The 24545-nt window shown below is 43.9% G+C and overlaps 1 protein-coding gene and 1 non-coding gene across 3 annotated transcripts in view; one reads left to right on the top strand and one right to left on the bottom strand.

Annotated features, from left to right (window-relative positions):
• LOC143768938 (dual specificity phosphatase 29-like) overlaps positions 1–24545 on the top strand; it is a 295682-nt gene that overhangs the window by 141978 nt on the left and 129159 nt on the right. The gene's annotated exons all lie outside the window — the stretch shown is intronic.
• TRNAS-UGA (transfer RNA serine (anticodon UGA)) lies at positions 19542–19623 on the bottom strand. The gene has a single exon. It is a non-coding gene; the product is annotated as a tRNA-Ser (tRNA).

Below are 24545 nucleotides of genomic sequence, written 5' to 3'. Positions count from 1 at the left end.
TTGCCACAATTCTGTCTCTGATCTAGTTGGCCAGTTCCATTGACCTCATGATTCTCATTGTGTCTGACATGCACTGTGAGCTGTGAGGTTTTATATAGACAGGTGTGTGCTTTTCCAAATCAAGCTCTATCAATTTAATTAAACACAGCTGGACTCCAATGAAGGCATAGAACCATCTCAAGGAGGATCACAAGGAAATGGAGAGCTTGTGACTTAACCCCTTAAGCCCCGAGGGTGGTTTGCACGTTAATGACCGGGCCAATTTTTACAATTCTGACCACTGTCCCTTTATGAGGTTATAACTCTGGAACGCTTCAACGGATCTTGGCGATTCTGACATTGTTTTCTCGTGACATATTGTACTTCATGTTAGTGGTAAAATTTCTTCGATATAACTTGCGTTTATTTGTGAAAAAAACGAATATTTGGCGAAAATTTTGAAAATTTCGCAATTTTCCAACTTTGAATTTTTATGCCCTTAAATCACAGACATATGTCACACAAAATACTTAATAAATAACATTTCCCACATGTCTACTTTACATCAGCACAATTTTGGAACCAAAATTTTTTTTTGTGACGGAGTTATAAGGGTTAAAAGTTGACCAGCAATTTCTCATTTTTACAACACCATTTTTTTTTAGGGACCACATCTCATTTGAAGTCATTTTGACGGGTCTATATGATAGAAAATACCCAAGTGTGACACCATTCTAAAAACTGCACCCCTCAAGGTACTCAAAACCACTTTCAAGAAGTTTATTAACCCTTCAGGTGTTTCACAGGAATTTTTGGAATGTTTAAATAAAAATGAACATTTAACTTTTTTTCACACAAAATTTATTTCAGCTCCAATTTGTTTTATTTTACCAAGGGTAACAGGAGAAAATAGACCCCAAAAGTTGTTGTACAATTTGTCCTGAGTACGCTGATACCCCATATGTGGGGGTAAACCACAGTTTGGGCGCATGGCAGAGCTTGGAAGCAAAGGAGCGCCATTTGACTTTTCAATGCAAAACTGACTGGAATTGAGATGGGACGCCATGTTGCATTTAGAGAGCCCTTGATGTGCCTAAACATTGAAACCCCTAACAAGTGACACCATTTTGGAAAGTAGACCCCCTAAGGAACTTATCTAGATGTGTGGTGAGCACTTTGACCCAACAAGTGCTTTACAGAAGTTTATAATGCAGAGCCGTAAAAATAAAAAATCATATTTTTTCACAAAAATTATCTTTTCACCCCCAATTTTTTATTTTCCCAAGGGTAAGAGAAGAAATTGGACCCCAAAAATTGTTGTGCAATTTGTCCTGAGTACACTGATACCCCATATGTGGGTGTAAACCATTGTTTGGGCGCAGGGCAGAGCTCAGAAGGGAAGGAGCGCCATTTGACTTTTCAATGCAAAATTGACTGGAATTGAGATGGGACGCCATGTTGCGTTTGGAGAGCCCCTAATGTGCCTAAACATTGAAACCCCCCACGAGTGACACCATTTTGGAAAGTAGACCCCTTAAGGAACTTATCTAGATGTGTGTTGAGCACTTTGACCCAACAAGTGCTTCACAGAAGTTTATAATGCAGAGCCGTAAAAATAAAAAATCATATTTTTTCACAAAAATGATCTTTTCACCCCCATTTTTTTATTTCCCCAAGGGTAAGAGAAGAAATTAGACCACAAAAGTTGTTGTGCAATTTGTCCTGAGTACGACGATACCCCATATGTGGGTGTAAACCATTGTTTGGGCGCATAGCAGAGCTCAGAAGGGAAGAAGCGCTATTTTACTTTTCAATGCAAAATTGACTGGAATTAAGATGGGATGCCATGTTGCGTTTGGAGAGCCCCTGATGTGCCTAAACATTAAACCCCCCCACAAGTGACACCATTTTGGAAAGTAGACCCCCTAAGGAACTTATCTAGATGTGTTTTGAGAGCTTTGAACCCCCAAGTGTTTCACTACAGTTTATAACGCAGAGCCGTGAAAATAAAAATTATTTTTTTTTTTCACAAAAATGATTTTTTAGCCCCCAGTTTTGTATTTTCACAAGGGTATCAGGATAAATTGGACCCCAAAAGTTGTTGTCCAATTTGTCTGGAGTACGCTGATACCCCATTTGTGGGGAGGGACCACTGTTTGGGCGCATGACAGAGCTCGGAAGGGAAGGAGCGCCATTTGGAATGCAGACTTAAATGGATTGGTCTGCAGGCGTCACGTTGCATTTGCAGAGCCCCTGATGTACCCAAATAGTACAAACCCCCCACAAGTGACCCCATATTGGAAACTAGACCTCCCAAGGAACTTATCTAGATGTGTTGTGAGAACTTTGAACCCCCAAGTGTTTCACTACAGTTTACAACGCAGAGCCGTGAAAATAAAACATATTTTTTTTCCCACAAAAATGATTTTTAGCCCCCCAAATTTTTATTTTCCCAAGGATAACAAGAGAACTTGGACCCCAGAAGTTGTTGTTCAATTTGTCCCTAGTACGCTGATACCCCATATGTTGGGGTAAACCCCTTTTTGGACGCACGGGAGAGCTCGGAAGGGAAGGAGCACTGTTTTACTTTTTCAACGCAGAATTGGCTGGAATTGAGATTGGACGCCATGTCGCGTTTGGAGAGCCCCTGATGTGCCTGAACAGTGGAAACTCCCCAATTCTACCTGAAACCCTACCCCTAACCGTTTACTGAACATTTTCTGACAGTCATAAGTGCCACGTATATAAGTGCCACGTATATAAGTGCCACGTATATAAGTGCCACGTATATAAGTGCCACGTATTTAAGTGCCACGTATTTAAGTGCCACGTATTTAAGTGCCACGTATTTAAGTGCCACGATATTTCAGTGCCACAATATTTCAGTGCCACGTATTTCAGTGCCACGTATTTCAGTGCCACGTATTTCAGGCACTGAAAAATACGTGGCACGTAAATACTTCAGTGCCACGATATTTCAGTGCCACGATATTTCAGTGCCACGTATTTCAGTGCCACGTATTTCAGGCACTGAAAAATACGTGGCACGTAAATACGTGGCACTTAAATACGTGGCACTTAAATACGTGGCACTTAAATACGTGGCACTTAAATACGTGGCACTTAAATACGTGGCACTTATATACGTGGCCACTGAAATATCGTGGCACTTATATACGTATATACGTATATAAACGTATATTTCAGTGCCACGTATTTCAGGTTAGGGGTAGGGTTAGGGGTAGGGTTAGGGTTTTTTGTTTTTTTCTTGTTTTCTTGTGTTTTTCTATAAAAACGCATGCGTTTTACCGCGTTTACATGCATTTTTTCACACATGCGGTTTTTTAAAAAACGCATGCAGATAAAAACGCAAGTGTGAAACCAGACTAAAAGACGCTTTTTATAGCAAAAAAGTTTTTGCGTCTCCACATTTTGAGACCTATAATTTTTCCACATTTTGGTCCACAGAGTCATGTGAGGTCTTGTTTTTTGCGGGACGAGTTGACGTTTTTATTGGTAACATTTTCGGACACGTGACCATTTTTTATCACTTTTTATTCCGATTTTTGTGAGGCAGAATAACCAAAAACCAGCTATTCATGAATTTCTTTTGGGAGAGGCGTTTATACCGTTCTGCGCTTGGTAAAATTGATAAAGCAGTTTTATTCGTCGGGTCAGTACGATTACAGCGATATCTCATTTATATCATTTTTTTATGTTTTGACGCTTTTATACGATAAAAACTATTTTATAGAAAAAATAATTATTTTGGCATCGCTTTATTCTGAGGACTATAACTTTTTTATTTTTTTGCTGATGATGCTGTATGGCGGCTCGTTTTTTGCGGGACAAGATGACGTTTTCAGCGGTAACATGGTTATTTATATCCGTCTTTTTGATCGCGTGTTATTCCACTTTTTGTTCGGCGGTATGGTAATAAAGCGTTGTTTTTTGCCTCGTTTTTTTTTTTTTTTTCTTACGGTGTTTACTGAAGGGGTTAACTAGTGGGCCAGTTTTATAGGTTGGGTCGTTACGGACGCGGCGATACTAAATATGTGTACTTTTATTGTTTTTGTTTGTTTTTTTTAGATAAAGAAATGTATTTATGGGAATAATATTTTTTTTTTTATTATTATTTATTTAGGAATTATTATTATTTTTTTTTACACATGTGGAAATTTTTTTTTTTAACTTTTTTACTTTGTCCCAGGGGGGGACATCACAGATCGCAGATCTGATAGTGTGCACAGCACTCTATCAGATCGGCCATCATACTTTCATCGGAGCAGGCTGCAGCTTTCATCTGCAGCCTGCTCCGACCCGGAAGTGCTCCCTGCAGGACCCGGATACAGCCCCTCGGCCATTTTGGATCCGGGGCCTGCAGGGAGAAGACGTTCGGTACGAGGTGAGTACATCACCTTGTACCGATCGTCTCAGGGAAGCCCGCAGGGAGCCCCCTCCCTGCGCGATGCTTCCCTGTACCGCCGGTACACCGCGATCATGTTTGATCGCGGTGTGCCGGGGGTTAATGTGCCGGGGGCGGTCCGTGACCGCTCCTGGCACATAGTGCCGGATGTCAGCTGCGATATGCAGCCGACACCCGGCCGCGATCGGCCGCGCTCCCCCCGTGAGCGCGGCCGATCGCGTATGACGTACTATACCGTCACCGGGAATTTAGGCCCACCCCACCTCGACGGTATAGTACGTCATATGGGATTAAGGGGTTAAATATGAGTGTCTGAGCAAAGGGTCTGAATACTTATGACCATGTGATATTTCAGTTTTTCTTTTTTATTAAATTTGCAAAAATTTCTACATTTCAGTTTTTTTCAGTCAAGATGCGGTGCAGAGTGTGCATTAATGTGAAAAAATGAACTTGATTTGAATTTACCAAATGGCTGCAATGAAACAAAGAGTGAAAAATGTAAAGGGGTCTGAATACTTTCCATACCAACTGTACCAATGAGTCATAGGTTGTAAAGGGGTTAATGGCAATTGAGATAAATGCAGAAATAAAGAGAAGGGTCTTAAATACTGTAGAATTGTTATTTCAATCTGAAAATCACAGGCATCATTTAAAAAATCTAGACTAGTGCTTGTTACACTAGATGTTAACCAAGGTCATTAGCATTATCACCATGTTATTTATGTGACAGTGACTTGCGGAAAAAACTGCTGATTTTTATTTCTCCATAAAAACAAGAAAAAAAAGAATCAAAAAGCTCACCAAAATGGTACCACTGAAACTGCAAGTTAGTCCTGCAAAAACAAGCCTTTTAGGCTACTTTCACACTAGCGTCGGGCAATGCACGTCGCAATGCGTCGTTTTGGAGAAAAAACGCATCCTGCAAAGTTGCCCGCAGGATGCGTTTTTTCTCCATAGACTTGTATTAGCGACGCATTGCAACGGATTGCCACACGTCGCATCCGTTGTGTGACGGATGCGTCGTGTTTTGGCGGACCGTCGGCACAAAAAAAAGCGTTCCATGTAACGTTTTTTGTGTGTCGCGTCCGCCATTTTTGACCGCGCATGCGCGGCCGAAACTCCTCCCCCTCCTCCCCGGTCTGCAGAATGGGCAGCAGATGCGTTGTAAAACTGCATCCGCTGCCCACGTCTTGCAGTTATTTCACAGCGTCCGTCGGTACGTCGGCCCGACGCATTGCGACGGACCTGTACCGACGGATCAGTGTGAAAGTAGCCTTACATGGCTCTATCAACAGAAAAATAAAAAGTTATGACGCAGTAAATGGAAACATAGTCTAATATTTTTTACAGTGTTGAAATAGTTAAACAGAAAAAAATAGATTTGTAACCTCTCTGACCATGTTGCACAATGCTGCACAATGAACCCTGTAAAAGCAAAACCTAAAAAGCAATTTTGGGTTTTGCTATTTTTTTGACAATTCTCATCCAATATTAATCTGCAAAATTTTATCGATCCCTCCAAAATGGTTCTATTTAGAAAACAAATAAAACAAATTTTTATTACATCTCATCTATGCTCAGACCATATTGACTAGCATAGAAAGCCTAATTGGCCATAAAAAGTAATCTAAAAAGAGAACGATCCCCAAGTAGCTCAATTTCAAAAATGAAAATCTTTATTTATTTAGCACAAACGAATGTATTAAAACAGTAAAAACACATTTAGTGGTATATTGAACAGTGAAAACAACAGTACATTGAATAAACAATAACATTCCACGGATGTAGTCTTGGCTGAGAGTTCTAGGTTACGTCCAACTGATTATATACATCTTCCTACTTAAATGGCCAAAAAGTAAAGGCCTACAAATAAACTGAGTACCAGAATGCAATGATCCCTTTAACCCATGTGCCTCCTAGTGGCTGAAAAAATGTGATTAAGTAAACAGCCATCACAAATGCACATGTGGTACAATGGGGAAAAAAAGTATTGTCAGCCAACAATTATGCAAGTTCTCCCACTTAAAAAGATGAGAGAGGCCTGCAATTGACATAATAGGTAGACCACAACTATGAGAGTCAAAATGACAAAACAAATCCAGAAAATCACCTTGTCTGATTTGGCAAGATTTATTTTTAAAATTATGGTGGAAAATAAGTAATTGGTCACCTAACAACATGCAAGATTTCTGACTCTCACAGACCTGTAACTTCTTCTTTAAGAGGCTCCTCTGTCCTCCACACATTAACTGTAGTAGTGGCACCTGTTTAAACTTGTTATTAGTGATGAGAGAGTGTACTCGTTGCTCGAGTTTTCCTCCGGGTGACCTTCGAGTATTTATGATTGCTCAGAGATTTCGTTTTCATCACAGCAGCTGAATGATTTACAGCTACTAGCCTGCTTGATTACATGTGGGGATTCCCTAGCAACCAGGCAACCCCCACATGTACTCAGCCTGGCTAGTAGCTGTAAATCATTCTGCTGCCGCGATGAAAAATAAGTCTCCGAACACTAACAAATACTCGGAGGTCACCCGAGCGAACTCGCTCATCACTACTTGTTATCAGTATAAAAGACACCTGTCCACAGCCTCAAACAGTCACACACCAAACTCCACTGTGGTGAAGACCAAAAAGCTGTCGAAGGACACCAGAAACAAAATGTAGCTCTGCACCAGGCTGGGAAGACTGAATCTGCAATAGGTAAGCAGCTTGGTGTGATGAAATCAACTGTGAGAGCAATGACAAGAAAATGGAAGATATACAAGGGTCAAAATGATCACAAGAACGATGAGGAAAAATCCCAGAACCACACGGGGGGACCTAGTGAATGACCTGCATAGAGCTGGGACCACCGTAATAAAGGCTACCATCAGAAACACACTACACCACCATTTACTCAGATCCTGCAGTGCCAGACGTGTCCCCCTGCTTAAGCCAATACATTTCCGGCCCCTCTGAAGTTTTCTAGAGAGCATTTGGATTATCCAGAAGAGTATTGGGAGAATGTCATATGGTCTGATGAAACCAAAGTAGAACTGTTTGGTCAAAACAAAACTCATCGTCTTTGGAGGAGACAGAATGCTGAGTTGCATCCAAAGAACACCATACCGACTGTGAAGCATGGGAGTGGCAACATCATGCTTTGGGTCTGATCTCTGCAAAGGGACCAGGACGACTGATCCATGTACATGAAAGAATGAATGGGGCCATGTATCGTGAGATTTTGAGAGCAAACCTCCTTCCATCAGCAAGGACATTGAAGATGAAACGTGGATGGGTCTTTCAGCATGATAATGATCCCAAGCACACCGCTAGGGCAACAAAGGAGTGGCTTTGTAAGAAGCATATGAAGGTGGCTGGCTTAGCCAGTCTCCAGATCTCAACCCCATAGAAAACCTTTGAAGGGATTTGAATGTCCACGTTGCCCAGCGACAGGCCCCAAACATCATTGCTCTAGAGGAGATTTGCATGGAGGGATTGGCCAGCATACCACCAACAGTGTGTGTCAACCTTGTGAAGAAAACGGTTGACCTCTGTCATTGCCAACAAAGATATATAACAAAATATTGAGATGAACTTTTGTTAATGACCAAATACTTACTTTCCACCATAATTTGCAAAATAAATCTTGCGAAATCAGACAAGGTGATTTTCTGGATTTGTTTTCTCATTTTGACTCTCGTAGTTGTGGTTTATCTTTGATGTTAATTACAGACCTCTCTCATCTTTTTATGTGGGAGAACTTGAACAATTGGTGGCTGAATAAATACTTTTTTTGCCCACTGTATAAAGGGGTCAGTGCAGACTAATCCAGGACATCATCTATGGTAGTGGGAACAGTATTCCAGCCTAGGTTATTTCATAGTCAAAATGTCATCTACTATATAATTGTCTAAGGGCCACTTCAGTCTGTCTGTCCTTCTGTCTTTCTGTCACAGATATTCATTGGTCGCAGCCTCTGTCTGTCATGGAATCCAAGTCGCTGATTGGTCGTGGCAAAACGCCCACGACCATTGCCACGACCAATCAGCGACACGCACAGTCCGGAAGAAAATGGCCGCTCCTTACTCCCCGCACTCAGTGCCCGGCGCCCGCATACTCCCCTCCGGTCACCGCTCACACAGGGTTAATGCTGGCGGTAATGGACCGCGCTATGCCGCAGGTAACGCACTCCGTAACCGCTGCTATTAACCCTGTGTGTCCCCAATTTATTACTATTGATGCTGCATATGCCGCATCAATAGTAAAAAAATGTAATGTTAAAAATAATACAAAAACAAAAAACCTGCTATACTCACCCTCCGTTGTCCGCTGAGCCGCTCGCGCCGGCCACCATCTTCCATTCCCGGCGATGCATTGCGAAATTACCCAGAAGACTTAGTGGTCTTGCGAGACCGCTAAGTCATCTGGGTAATTTCGCAATGCATCCTGGGAGCGGAAGATGGCGGCCGGCGCGAGCGGCTAGGCGGAGCTTCGGTGGATCCCAAGCGTCGGTAACCGCTTCCTGGATCCAGGCGCCAACGGAAGGTGAGTATATAACTATTTTTTATTTTAATTATTTTTTTTTAACAGGGATATCATGCCCACATTGCTATATATGTGGGCTGCGCAATATACAACGTGGGCTGAACAATATACAACGTGGCCTGCGCAATGTACAACGTGGGCTGCGCAATATACTACGTAGGCTGCGCAATATACTACGTGGGCTGCGCAATATACAACATGGGCTGCGCAATGTACTACGTGGACTGCACAATATACTACGTGGGCTGCGCAATATACAACGTGGGCTGCGCAATATACAACGTGGGCTGCGCAATATACAATGTGGGCTGCGCAATATACAACGTGGGCTGCGCAATATACTACGTGGGCTGCGCAATATACTACGTGGGCTGCGCAATATGCTACGTGGGCTGCGCAATGTACTACATGGGCTGCGCAATATACAACGTGGGCTGCGCAATATACTACGTAGGCTGCGCAATGTACTACGTGGGCTGCGCAATGTACTGCGTTGGCTGCGAATGTAATGCGTTGGCTGCGCAATATACTACGTGGGCTGTGCTATACACTACGCATACATATTCTAGAATACCCGATGCGTTAGAATCGGGCCAAAATCTAGTATACTATATTCTTAGGTTAAGTTTGGTTTAACTGAAACCAGTAGGGTAAAAGTGCTGCAGTACTATGTAACACTGATAGGCATGTGAAATACCAGGATACATTGCCTTGTACCTAATAGAAATCAAGTAATGGCTCCATAGAACAGATGAAGTAAACTGACACATCCTATTTATATCCTACATATAGTATAAAGTGCTCAGAGCTGCAAGATACCAATGTGCCAGTCAGTCACTACCTTGATCCTTCAAGATTCCATACATAGTATAACAGACCCATATCAGGTAAATCCACAGTGGTAATGTGTTATCCAATACCCATTGTGTTAGGGGTAGCGGAACGCACCAAATAATAAAGAGGTAGATGTGAGGGGCGTTCGCAGCCCGGGTGTCATGTCGTTCGACAGACAGCGGGAATTCCGCTTTTGACCACTATTTGCTCATTGGCGTCGGCTAGATTTTATCTAGCTGTTCCGGGGTTAATTTACCTTATCCGCGGATTGGAATCTGGGCCATGCCCATTGCCTTTAAATAGTTCTCCTGATCATTGGGCGTCGCCGATTATAGCTTCTGTCTTGTGCGTTGTTATCTCGGTCTGGAGTGGAGAGCTGGTTGTCGGAGATTCGTTGCTGGTGGTGTATTTTCCTTGGTCTGATTTACTCCTTCCTATATTTGTATTTATTTTGCCCTGCACATTTATAGTGTATTCTTGAGTGACTGCGGCGTGGTGTATATTTTCCTTTATCCTTGTCTGTGCTAACTGTGGGTATTGGTGAATTTCATCTTCACTGGCTGGTGGGCGGAGGTTTCAGCCTAGGGTTGAAACAGGAGACAGGGGGAGGTTCGAGGCCTGGACATGCACACCATCAGTGTAAACTCCAGGTAGAGGGTCAGTCAGGATTTCCCTAGTCTGAAGGAAATTGCAGGGGCCCGGGTTATTAGCTCTCGCTCACCTAGTTACCCCGTGACTCTGGGGTCCACCATGCAGAGATGGTACCTGCTGCTGAGTAATGGCAGATGGATGCTTACTCACACGTGGGTTTAGACCTCACACAGTGTGGAAGGGAGCGATCTCTGTTGCTTCACAGAGTCGCCTAAATAAATGCTGCGCCCTGTTAACAGTCATAGGGTGCAGCTGAAGACGCTAGTGGGATCCCTGAGATTCACCCCACTAAGCTGGTGCCTGGTCTCACTCTGACCCTCGGTGGCTTTTGAGCCCACGCCTGAGGACGCCCCGAGTCAGCAGCTGAGACCAAGCGGGAGTTCCCACCCTACACTGACCGATTGTCAAGAAAAAGGATTACTGCACAGATTGTGCTCTGGTTTGAGATAGCACTGTCAGGCGCTAGGTAGCTCCTCCATTCGCGAGCAGTCAAGAACTCTAGGAAGCGGAATGATTCGGAGCTTTCATCCATCGACAGGCATACATCCACACACATATGAAAATAGGTTTACACTAGCGCATGGCCGAGCGGCCATGCGAACCTTTTATAGTAGTAGCGCTCCGGGACCTTCCTGATGGTCCGATAGGAGTCGCAACAGGACCTGAGCACGTGACCCCAGACCTCCAATGGGAGGTCGTCCCGTGGGCATGCTCAGTATGGGAAAAGCAGGACTTAGTCCCTGAAAAATCTGCTCGCTGCTGATCATTGCTGGCTACAAAGTCAGAGCCTAGAAAGGCAGCAGTAACCAAGCGCACAGTATAAGCTTGAGCCAGACGCTGGGACCGATGTCTCCGCTGAGCAGGCTCCACTGCGGCTGGAAGAGAATGGGAGACCGCAGCGGACATGGTTCAAGATTCCCCCTGTGCAGGGGTGGGAACTCGACTCTTAACACATTGACGCATTTTCCACCTCCATCTTCATCAGAAGGGGTTAACTGGGTGATTGGGAAGCTGTTGTTAAATACCCCTCTATCACTGTCACAACTCTGTTGTTGGGTGTTCCGGAACCAGGGGCTCCTTCTCTGTCCGGGGCCACGTACCTTGCCTTAGCTCCTAATTCTGCCCTCAGTCTGTACCCTTCTCCCACCTAGGGGAGAGGAGAGTTGTATTGTATCATAATACACCACCCAGACTAATAAGGTAATATAAACAGGGAAAAAGGAAAATACCAATCATGCAAATATACGCACATAAACAACAGAGGTAAACACCAGGCAGTGGAGGATGTGGTTAAACCAAAGTAGGAGAAGAAGGGGAATTATCACAAGCTCAAAACCATGCAACAGTCACAGATAAACCCAACAAACATCTTCTCCAATAACATCCACCAACAACCTCCAGCCATGCAGCATAAGCTTGTTCTGACAATGAGTGCTAGCAGGGCCCAGTTTATATAGGAGATGGGAGTGGCTAGCAGTGCACAGCTGAGAGCCTTAATGCTTCAGGAGCTCTCAGCAGAGCAGACTAACCCCTACACTGCTAAAATAAATTTACACCATTTAATATGAAGGTGAAGTGCTTCTAACCAATAAGGGAGTAGGAGAAATCAGATGTTGCAGTCTTCTGGCTCCTCTCTGTTGCGGTAAACCAGTGACAATCACATCCACATACCTGATGCAAGACATGTGTGTGGCACCTCTGACCACAAGCCCAGAAGTTCCAGGTTCAGCATCAAGTGATGCGAGACACGCCATAGTGGTACGTGTTATCGCGTCACCACTGAGATGCGTAGCCCAGGAAACCCAGTCTGCATTACATCCACACAGGTGCACTATTCTGCTGCTCCTATCTATTGCTTCCTAACCATGTCATGTAACATTGTCAGGGAAATACAGGGTTTGCACCCATGTTACACACATATCCACATATCCACACAATAGGGCAGAGTAAAATGGAAGAACAATTAACACAGTAGGTAAATGTAAAGTAAAAAATAGACTGTTAGATCTGAGAAACAATAATAATAAGAATAATATGTAAAAAATAAAATGTAATAGATATGAAATGTCAAAAAATACAAAAATAAAAATACAAAAAACAAATAGAATGAAAAATAAAAACCATAAAAACAATGATAAATTGATAACTAAAAAATGAATAATAATAATAAAAATGTTACTGTATGCAGTGAATTGGTGTTACAACGTGGATCAAAGTATTGTGCTATAGTGCTTTATATGAAATAACAAAAAAAGTGAAGTGATTGCTTAGCACAACAATAAACCAATAATAATCAGATTGGAGTGTTGAGAAAGTGAAAAAGGAGCCTTTAAAGTGCAGAAAAGTGCTCAAAGCATTGGGATAAGTGGAAAGTCACAACCGTAATGGAGGCTATTATCATGAGTAATAAAGTACAGTCTAGAGAAAAAATTGATTCAAACTTTATCATAAACCATACTATTATGCCAAATATGTGAGTTGATAAACAATGTAGACAGAAAAGGCAAACACAATCCTCAACCATGAATTACTTACCATCAATGACGGGTATTTATGAAGAATGGAGACTCTAGTGTAAAAAACAAAGGGGCGATTTCTCCCGACAAGTGAATATAAAGTTTTAAAATATAATTATATAATTCTGCTGCCTAACTATGTCTAACATCATTAGACATTAGAGTGACCAATTTTTTTTTCGCTATATCAAACCATTATAACACCCTAATAACAAACCCTACAACATGAATTACATATAAAGACAAGGACAATTATGCCCATATAAAGCTAGACCACAAACTATTAAAGTGTGATATGTCCCAGTGGAAAAAAGGTTATTCCCCCGCAATGTCCTATATCATGATTACTCCTATTGAGAAAAACATATCATAGATGGTGAGCTGGATTTAATACGGAAACCGAAATAAAATTCGTATAGCATATATCTAATATATAAAGCTGAATGTGTGTATGTGTGTGTGTGTGTGTGTGTGTGTGTGTGTGTGTGTGTGTCCGGGATTGGCATCTGAACCGTCGCAGCTACAGCCACAAAATTTTGCACAGTCACACGTCTGGACCCCGAGAGCGTCATAGGCTATGTTGTGAGGTGAAATTTTAACCCCGTGCTTTCCAATTCACCAAACAATTTTGCCCCTATCTACATAATGGGGAAAAAGTTAAAGGAAAAGTGTTGGAGGCGTCGCAGCTACAGGCACAAAATTTTGCACAGTCACACGTCTGGACCCCGAGAGCGTCAAAGCTATGTTGTGAGGTGAAATTTTAACCCCGCGCTTTCCAATTCACCAAACAATTTTGCCCCTATCTACATAATGGGGAAAAAATTAAAGGAAAAGTGTTGGAGGTAAATTAACAGCTGCCAGATGTGAACAAGGGGGACTTAAAGAATGAGAGCGATGGCGCCAAAGAGTATATACTGTACAGTTGCTAAGGTGGGGCCCCGACATGGGATAATCACCACACCACCACGGGGATATGAACACACACACACAATGCGCCACACACTACCACGTGCTCGAACACATATACCACCCTCAGCGCACATTTCACCATACATACACCAACCTCGCCACATAAAAGTCGAAACACAAAAGTCACCGCTCAAAACTCGCCACGCGCAAAACTCTCCACATGCAAAACTCGCCACACGTGCAAAACTCACCTCATGGAAAACTCGCCACACACAAAACTTGCACACGCGGAAAAATTGCCACATGCACAAAAGTTGCAACACATGCAAAAGTTGCCTCACACAAAACTTGCACATACTCAAAAGGCACCACACATAAAACTCGCCACGCGCAAAACTCGCCATGCGCAAAACTTGCTGCACACAACTTGCTACACTAAACTGTCACATGCAACTCGACACACAAAAAGTTGCTACACGCATGTCGCCACACAAAACTCATCTCACAAAAGTCGCTACATGCATGTCGCCACACGCAACTCAACACACACAACTTGACACACGAAACTCGCCCTAAAACACACACAAGTCTGGTATTATCCTTCAAAAATAAAAATCTGTTTAATAAGCAGACAAACTACAAGAGCAACAAATGTACCATATAGGAATCCGGCAGCTGTCAGTCACATGACCTGTCTATTATGTGTATGTGTGAGCTAATATATACTGCCAGGGGGTGGGCTTACTGTTGGCTGGGGATTTATCAGGCTGCCAATTTAGCTTACAAATACTGAGGTAAAAATACTGACCAAATAACGTGTGAACGAGGTCTAATACAGGAGGAGATGACATACAGATATATACTATATACAGGAGGAGATGACACACAGATATATACTATATACAGGAGAGATGACACACAGGTATATACTATATAGAGGAGGAGATGACATACAGGTACATACTACATACAGCAGGAGATGACATACAGGTATATACTATATACAGGAGGAGATGACACACAGGTATATACTATATACAGGAGCAGATTACCTACAGGTATATAGTATATACAGGAGGAGATGACATACAGGTATATGCTATGTATAGGAGGAGATGACATACAGGTATATACTATATACAGGAGGAGATGACACACAGATATATACTATATATAGGTGAGATGACACACAGGTATATACTATATACAGGAGGAGATTACATACAGGTATATACTATATATAGGAGGAGATGACATACAGGTATATACTATATACAGGGGACATGACACACAGCAGGTATATACTATATACAGGGGAGATGACATACAGGTATATACTATATACAGGAGATGACATACAGGTGTATACTATATATAAGGGAGATGACAAACATGTATATACTGAGGTGAAAATGAGAGGTGTGAGGTGAAAATGAAAAGGTGTGAGTGCAACATGAGAGGAGTGAGTGAAAATAGTGGAGTGATCGGAAAATGACAGATGTGAGGTCGAAATGACAAGTGTTAGGGGGGAATGAGAGGAGTGAGGGGGAAAATAAGAGGAGTGAGGGGGAAAATGAGAGGTGTGAGGGAGAAAATGAGAGATGTGAGGGGGAAAATGAAAGATGTGATGGGAAAAATGAGAGGCGTGATGGGAAAATAAGAGAAGTGAGGTGCTATAACCAACCACAGATATTTACTATGCCCAGGCAACGCCGGGCTCTTCAGCTAGTATATATATATATATATATATTATACGGTATTGGACAGTTTATTTCAGATTATAGGTTGTGATGGGCGAGCTTGCTCGTCACTGCTCGCTACTTGCTCGAGCATCAGTGTGCTTGAGATGCTTGTTACTATATTTTGAATGTTAGTGCGGAAACTCAAGTCCCCACCCCGCTTTTTTGGCGCATTATAGACAGCCAGTAAACATGCAGGGATTGCCTGCCAGTCACTATAATGCCGTAACCATCTTGGTTGTGGCATTACCTTGATTGGCTGGCCATATAACACCATCGAGTGTATATAAGACCCGGGACGCCATGCTCATGGATTAGCAATGGCATCGCTATATAGTGCACTGTAACAAGTCCATCCGAGGTGGGCAAATTTCACTGTGATACTTGTTATGATCCTTAGTGACTGAGGATCACGAATAGACCAGCAAGTGAATAAACTAAGGACAAGCTCTAGGGAGATGGCAACTGGACTGATCGCAAATCTGAACCTATCCAACACAACTAGAGGTAGCCGGTGAACGTGCCTAAAAAATTCCTAGACGTCTCGAGCCAGCCTGAGGAACTAGCTACCCCTAACGAGAAAGAAAGACCTCGCTTGAATCCAGAGAAATAATCCCCAAAGATATAGAAGCCCCCAACAAATATTAACGGTGAAGTAAGAAGAAGGCACATACGTAGGGATGAAATCAGATTCAGCAAAAGAGGCCCACTAGTACTAGAAAGCAGAAAATAGAGCAGGGGTCTATGCGATCAATAAAAAACCCTTACAAAATATCCATCCTGAGATTTCAAGAACCCACGCACCAACTAATGGTGTGTGGGGAGAAACTCAGTCCACTAGAGCATCCAGCAAGCGAGGGAATCACATTTTAGCAAGCTGGACAAGAAAACATGATAAACACTGCTGAGCAAAAAATGAGCAAACAAAACTTAGCTTGTCCTGGATGGACTGGGAGCAAGGTAGTCAGAAGGAATCTGAGTAGCACTGATTACATCGACAGCCGGCAACAAGTGGAAGTAAAACAGAGCTATATAGGAACCTCCCAGAGGATAACGAACCAGCTGATAGCCAGAGACCAGCAGGATAACAAACAAAGCCACCAGGGGGAGCCCAAAGCAAAAGTCACACCATACCACCAGTGAACACAAGAGGGAGCCTGAAAACAGAGTTCACAACAGATACTAATCCTGCAATTTTTTTAGAAGGGAAATATTTTACTCCATTTATACTACGTCAGTTGTGCATCAACTAGAAATAGCATCGCTGTATTGCTCCAGCACTGTAAACAAGTCCATCTGAGGTGGTCAAATTTTCCTACAATACTAATCCTGCAAATTTTTTTTATGCAGGGAAATATTATATGCCATTTGCACTGAGCCAGTTGTGCATCAAAAGCATACAGCCAGACTTTTTTGGTTATCGATTGCATAGCTTTATTGCTGCAGCACTGTAACAAGTCAATCTGAGGTGGGCAATTTTTTGTGTACTAGTATTCCTGCCAATTTTTTCCAGCAAATAAATATAATACAGCATTTATACTGCACCATTGTGCATTAAAATAAAAAAGCCAGGCTTGGTTGGTGAGAAATAGCATATTATATATATTATATTGCTCCAGCACTGTAACAAGTCCATCTGAGGTGGGCGAATTTTCCTGTGCTAGTAATCATGCAAATGCTTTTCAGCAAAGAAATGTAATATGGCATTTATACTGCTCCGTTTGTTCATTAAAATAAAAAAGCCCAACTTGGTTTGTGAGAAACAGCATCATTATATTGCTCAAGCACTGTAACAATTTTGTGTTATTCTGTGCTATTATTCCTGCAAATTTTTTAAGCAGGGAAATATTATACGCCATTTATATGGTGGCAGTTGTGAATAAAAATAGAAAAGCCAGACTTGGTGTCATGTTCCAGGGGGAAAGGAAGAGGAAAGGGACGGGGTTTAACTTAGCTTAGCTAGCTCATGCTCCCACACCGCCAGGCCACAACGACGTGGGGCGTGCGTCCCAGGTGGTAAAGGAATGTGGACCCATTGGACCACAGAGAGGGACCCGGGCCTACCTGGACTAAAGAAGGGCAGTGACCGGGGTCTGTGGCAGCTGAGCATGTGGGCAAGGTGGTGAGATGCAGGACTAGATGACACCACCAACTTCAGGTATGCAGAAACATAAAGTTTACTTAGACAAGGTCATAACACAGAACACAGGACATAACGTTAGGCTCCCGATTCCGCACATCAAGGAAGGGCGAACATCACAGGATAGCAAACGTTACACGATGGCAAAAGGTCTTTACGGGTTGATGCAGTCCAGGATCATCGGGCACGGGCATATCAGGAGAAACTCTCTCTCAGGCCTCAGGCTTAGCACTGGTACAGCAGGAGAACATCAGACACCGAGCTCGGACAGACGTCATCACAGGATGAAGCCCAGGGCACATGCAAGACATCGGGACACGGGCAAAACACAGACAGCACAAATCCAGGAACACCAACATGGAAGCTCAAGCCATCAGCTGGTCAGATCCAGGACACACAGGCAGAGCCGTCAGACTGCAGACTCCCCAGGAACATGGAGGAGGAGCACATTCAGGCACAAGAGTAGACTGGAAACTCCCCAGAAACACTGAGGAGCAGCCCATCCTGGAACATAAGTGGGAACCGACTCTGAAACACAGGCTGGACCACCAGGAACACAGAAGGCAAGGCATCTGGACTCCAGACAACAGACACGGCTCAAGGCACAGGACATCAGGGACAATGGCAGGACATCAGGGACATCAGCAGGACATAAAGGACATCGGCAGGACATCAGGGACATCGGCAGGACATTAGGGACACTGGCAGGACATCAGGGACACCGGCAGGACATCAGAGACTCTGGCAGTTTACAGAAAATTCACAGTCTCTGGGTACATGGTTCAAGGCATGGAAGGACTTCAGGAATATCACACAGCAGGAAACCAGATTCAAGGGCAAGGACTTCGGTACCAACACATAGACAGGACTGGTCCAGGGACAAAGACATCAGCTTTCCTAGAACTGATAGCAGGCCGTACAGGAGCTGGAAAACAGGCAGACCAAGAGCAACCAGGAGGACCAAATAGACATGGCTAGGTTAAGAAACCTAATGAGAGGTTCTGGCAACGCCCAACAGGGAAGAGGAACTTTAAATAGGAGCTGCCTCTCAGCAATAGGCCGGGGACAGCAATTCAAGCACACACACTGCCCCTAATAAAAGCAGGGAAGGTGTGGCCGCATCACCCTAAGCACAGACAGAAACCAGTACAGCATAGCAAGCACAGGAACTGCAGCTTAAGGCACCTGGCAGTGGCTACAAGCCTGGGAACACGTGGAAAGTCATGCACCAGCTGCAGAGGACCTCGCAAACTGCGGATAGCTTCCACAGCAGCAGCCAGGGACCGCACATGCAGATGGTCGTGCAGCGGAGCAAAGACCTTACAACACATGTACGGCTATGCAGCACAGCAGGTAACTGATCAGCATCCATACAGGTAACAGTCAACAGTATCCCAGCCGGTTAGGGGGAAAGGAGCAAAGGGTAAGAGCACAGACATGCAGAGTAATGCCGGGGAAACAAGGACTCAGACCAGGGTACAAAGCCCCAGTAGGTGGCTGAAACAAGGACTCAGGCCAGGGTACAAAGCCCCACTGGGTGGCTGAAACAAGGGCTCAGGCCAGGGTACAAAGCCCCACTGGTTGGCAGAAACAAGGCACAAAGACACTGGCGTTACACTTGGTTGGTTAAAAATAGCATCGCTACATTTCTCTGGCACTATAACAAGTGTATTTGAGGTGGGCAAATTTTCCTGCAATGCTAATCTTACAAACTTTTTAGCAGAGACATATTATAGGCCATACTACAATACTAATCTTGCAAAGTTTTCTCAAAAGTGATATATCATACGTAATCTAAAAAGGTATAGGAACTTATACGTAGTCAGCAGGATTTGAATCTGCCCAGGGAAACCCAAATCGATTTCAAATCCATCGCCTTAACCACTCGGCCATGACTGCTCAGATATTATGTTTGAGTAGTCGTGGCCGAGTGGTTAAGGCGATGGACCAGAAATCCATTTGGGTTTCCCCGGGTAGGTTCAAATCCTGCCGACTACGTAATTTAAAAAGGGCAAAGTTAGTGGTAAGGGATAGTGAAGTGGATGTGATGATAATGCTGAGTGCAGAGGCTGAGGCCATGGGCAAGGTGAAACTCTGCCTGTTGCAGGAGCACAACAAACACACATCATGTTGACCTAGCTTCCTTTACCACCTTGTAGGGGTGGAACATCACTCTTGAAGCCAGACCAGTGTGAAAAGGTTGAATACAAAAATCCACAACATTGTAGCTATGCAATAATAGAATACACCCAATGCCACAACATAATGCTACAAGGACAAAAATAACAGATTCAGTACAATAGAGCAGCACAATCATATAGAAAAATGTACACCAGAATCAAAAAGATACACATATATAAATTTTATTAATATATCCATGAAAAATACATATTATTGACTAGAAATATTAAAAAGAGGGAACCCACAAGTTGGCGCCACAATGAACCACACTCCTTCACACAGAGCCTGAAAAACCATTAATGCATGCTGAGTAGATAAAAAGTGGTCCGATGACAAATGCACTAACAGGATGCAGCAGGCCCCACTGATAAAGGCAAGGGCAGTACAGATGCAAACTACTGATAAAATCAGCCACCCTGACACCTAGCAGATTATGGAGATGTTGGCTCCCTAGTAGAAAAATTACACAAAAATAGGATTTGAGTAGAAAGCCAGTCACACAGGTTGTGTGGTGCAAAGTGTCTGGCTAACAGCTTATTTCTAACGCCCATGATATTAGCAGGCAGGCTGCCCAGCAATAAATTTTTTTGCACACCCAAGAGACATACGCCCCAGTACACCAATTCAAGTGTTCCCGAGTCTGGCGCTTTTTTTAAGATAGTCCAATTTACTCTAAAAAAGGCAATCAGCTGGGGCAGCACAGCTACCAGCCTGACCACCATCAACATGCTTAAGCACATGACAGCAAAGCACTAGACTATTTGGGCCGAATGCCAAGTTCCAAAAACAGTGTCTGCAGGTGACATCACTACCTGTCTTCCCTGCTCCACATGCACGCCAATCACCTGTCCGTGATGCAGGCGAAGATGTCTCCCACCCCACACCTGTCATTGCAACCACCGTCAGCATCCATGTCCACGTCCTTGTCCCAGCGCAACATTCACTTGTTCCTACCCCAGTCCTTAGAATACAAATGTAAATACATAGCCAGCCACCCACAGGCCACAATAATAAATGGCTACATTTCCATACTGCTTCCCCTAGAAATGTTGCCATTTAGGCTTGTGGAGCTTTCCGCAACCTCATGGTGGCGGATGTCCCTCAGTACTCAGTTCCTAGCCGCCACTAGTTCTTCAGGTGTGCCATCCCTGCCTTACACAGGCACGTGTCCCATAACATCAGCCATGCCCTGGCCAACGCTGTTACTGGGAAGGTCCACTTAACCACAGACACATGGACTAGTGCTTGTTACCAGGGATGCTACATTTGCCTGATGGCACACTGACTTGACATTGTGGGAGCCGTGACCCATTCAGATCCTGGGATGGACAAGCTACTGACACAGAGGATTGCGGGCCCTAGTTCAATCAGGATTTGCTCACCTTTTCCAGCAGTTCCAGCACCTCCTTCTCTTCACCCTATGTCTCCGAAACATCAACATCAGTCGCAAGCTGGAAGCACAGCAGCACTGTCCTGGCCAAGCGGCAACAGGCTCTGCTGAAGCTAATCTGCTTAGGTGACAAACCACACACCACCCACCACGGAGTTGTTGAAATCTCTAACAGATGAGACTGATCTGTGGCTGTCAAACCTGAACTTACAACCAGGCATGGTCGTGTGTGACAATGACCGTAACCTGGTGATGGCTCTGAAGCTTGGCAACCTTGCACACATGCCATGCCTGGCCCGCATGATCAATTTAGTGGTTCAGTGCTTTCTCAAAACCTACCCAGATCTGCCTTTGCTACTTGTGTGCCCATTTCTGCAAGTCAACTACAGCTGCCGCCACCATGACAGTACAGCAGTAGCGTTTGCAACTTCCAGCTCACCGACTGGTGTGCAATGTCAGCAGGCGTTGGAAATCAACATTACATACGTAGGCAAGGCTTTGTGAGCAGCAGAGGGCAGTAGTTGAATACCAGCTGCAACATGCCCGTCCCGTATTCCGGTCAGCCTCCGCACATAAGAGCTGATGAGTGGGCATGGATGTCTGACATCTGTGCGGTTCTCCGAAACTTTGAGGACTTGACCAAGTGGGTAAGTGGCAATGATGCCATAATCAGTGTGATCATTCAACCTCTCTGTCTACTGAAACACTCGCTGCTCACAATTAAAGAGGAAGCTTTGCAGGTGGAGCAAGTTGAGACGTAGCAAGAAACTATACACAGCCCAGCCTCATCTCATCTTCTCAACTCAGATTGGGTGATAATGAAGAGGAGAATGAGGAATAGGAGCTGGTTGCCAGTGCTACAGATGGCACTACCCACACCACCTTCATCCCGTCTGTTCAGTGTGGATGGCTTGAAGGTGAAGAGGAGAGGGATGACAAGGAGGAGAAGATGGACAGTCGTCCTCTTGGTGGGGACAGAGAAGTCTTGGCTGTTGGCAATCTGGCACACATGGCTGAGTTTATGTTTTGCTGCCTTTCCTGTGACTCTCATGTTGTATGCATTTTGGCCAACACTAATTACTGGTTGGTCACCCTTCCAGAACCACACTACAAGGAGAACTTTGCAGCTCTCCTTCCCATGGCGGAGAGATCTAATAAAAATATAGCAGTACCAGAAGGCCCTAGTTGAAGAATTATTAAAAAAATTCCCATCTAACAACGCAGGCGGCAGAGGTCACAGTTCCTTGGACAACCAAGGACTAGAGACGAGGGTGACACACACCAGATACAGCACAGGCAGGGGAACACTGTAAAAGCTCTGGGACAGTTTTCTCAGACCATCCCATCACCCAGGTCCTGATGCGTGGGGTACACTGACAAAGAGGGAAAGGTTTTGGAAGATGCTGAGTACCTTGCCGACCATACCAGCCTTCTCTGTGATTCCTCTGTGCTTTACAACTATTGGGTATCCAAGCTAGACACATGGCATGAACTGTCTCTCTATGCCTTGGAGGTTCTGGCCTGCCCTGCCACCAGTGTTTTGTCAGAATAAGGGCTGGATTGGCCCAGACTTCTCAACACCAATGGATGACAGCAGCGGAACATAAACTAAAATCCTGTTTTATTCCAAGTCTATTTCCATGCACGCATTCCCACTAAGACATGGGTATACTCTTCAGGATATCGTCTTTTTTTGTGTTCCACCACCATATCAACAGGGTGATCAAGCTACCCTCACTATAAATGTTTTAAGTGTATTTATAATGACCGCATTAAGAACTTTTAGAGGCCTCCTTTTAAAATTCTTTGAAATATATGTATACCCCCCATGGAAAAATGTTATTCAGCCCATGCACTTAATGCATGCACTTTACCAGTCTAGGATACCCACTTCTTAGTAATGGGTAAAAACCTTCTAGTTGAGGGAACATTTTTGGAAGCAAAAAGAGTCGGTGGGTTCTATTAGTATATGATCCAGTGCATTGTTGTGGGCTGTCAAGTGGTCATCACTAGTGATGAGCGAGTATACTCATTGCTCGGGTTTTCACGAGCACGCTCAAGTGGTCTCCGAATATTTGTGACTGCTTGGAGATTTAGTTTTTGTTGACTGAGCTGCATGATTTACAGCTGTTAGCCAGCCTGAGTACATGTGGGGGTTGCCTGGTTGCTAGGGAATCCTCACATGTAATCAAGCAGCTGCTCTAACATTCTTTGATATATACAGGTCATTCTCAAAAAATTAGCATATAGTGTTAAATTTCATTATTTACCATAATGTAATGATTACAATTAAACTTTCATATACTATAGATTCATTATCCACCAACTGAAATTTGTCAGGTCTTTTATTGTTTTAATACTGATGATTTTGGCATACAACTCCTGATAACCCAAAAAACCTGTCTCAATAAATTAGCATATCAAGAAAAGGTTCTCTAAATTACCTATTACCCTAATCTTCTGAATCAACTAATTAACTCTAAACACATGCAAAAGATACCTGAGGCTTTTAAAAACTCCCTGCCTGGTTCATTACTCAAAACCCCCATCATGGGTAAGACTAGCGACCTGACAGATGTCAAGAAGGCCATCATTGACACCCTCAAGCAAGAGGGTAAGACCCAGAAAGAAATTTCTCAACAAATAGGCTGTTCCCAGAGTGCTGTATCAAGGCACCTCAATGGTAAGTCTGTTGGAAGGAAACAATGTGGCAGAAAACGCTGTACAACGAGAAGAGGTGACCGGAACCTGAGGAAGCAGTGGACTGAGTCTGGTGTGGAAACATCCAGAGCCACCGTGCACAGGCGTGTGCAGGAAATGAGCTACAGGTGCCGCATTCCCCAGGTAAAGCCACTTTTGAACCATAAACAGCGGCAGAAGCGCCTGACCTGGGCTACAGAGAAGCAGCACTGGACTGTTGCTAAGTGGTCCCAAGTACTTTTTTCTGATGAAAGCAAATTTTGCATGTCATTCGGAAATCAAGGTGCCAGAGTCTGGAGGAAGACTGGGGAGAAGGAAATGCCAAAATGCCTGAAGTCCAGTGTCAAGTACCCACAGTCAGTGATGGTGTGGGGTGCCATGTCAGCTGCTGGTGTTGGTCCACTGTGTTTCATCAAGGGCAGGGTCAATGCAGCTAGCTATCAGGAGATTTTGGAGCACTTCATGCTTCCCTCGGCTGAAATGCTTTATGGAGATGAAGATTTCATTTTTCAGCACGACCTGGCACCTGCTCACAGTGCCAAAACCACTG

Source organism: Ranitomeya variabilis, chromosome 4 (genome assembly GCF_051348905.1).
Source record: "Ranitomeya variabilis isolate aRanVar5 chromosome 4, aRanVar5.hap1, whole genome shotgun sequence".
NCBI lineage: Eukaryota > Metazoa > Chordata > Amphibia > Anura > Dendrobatidae > Ranitomeya > Ranitomeya variabilis.
The sequence above is the reverse complement of the archived record's forward strand: the minus strand, read 5'-3'. Positions and strand labels throughout refer to the sequence as shown.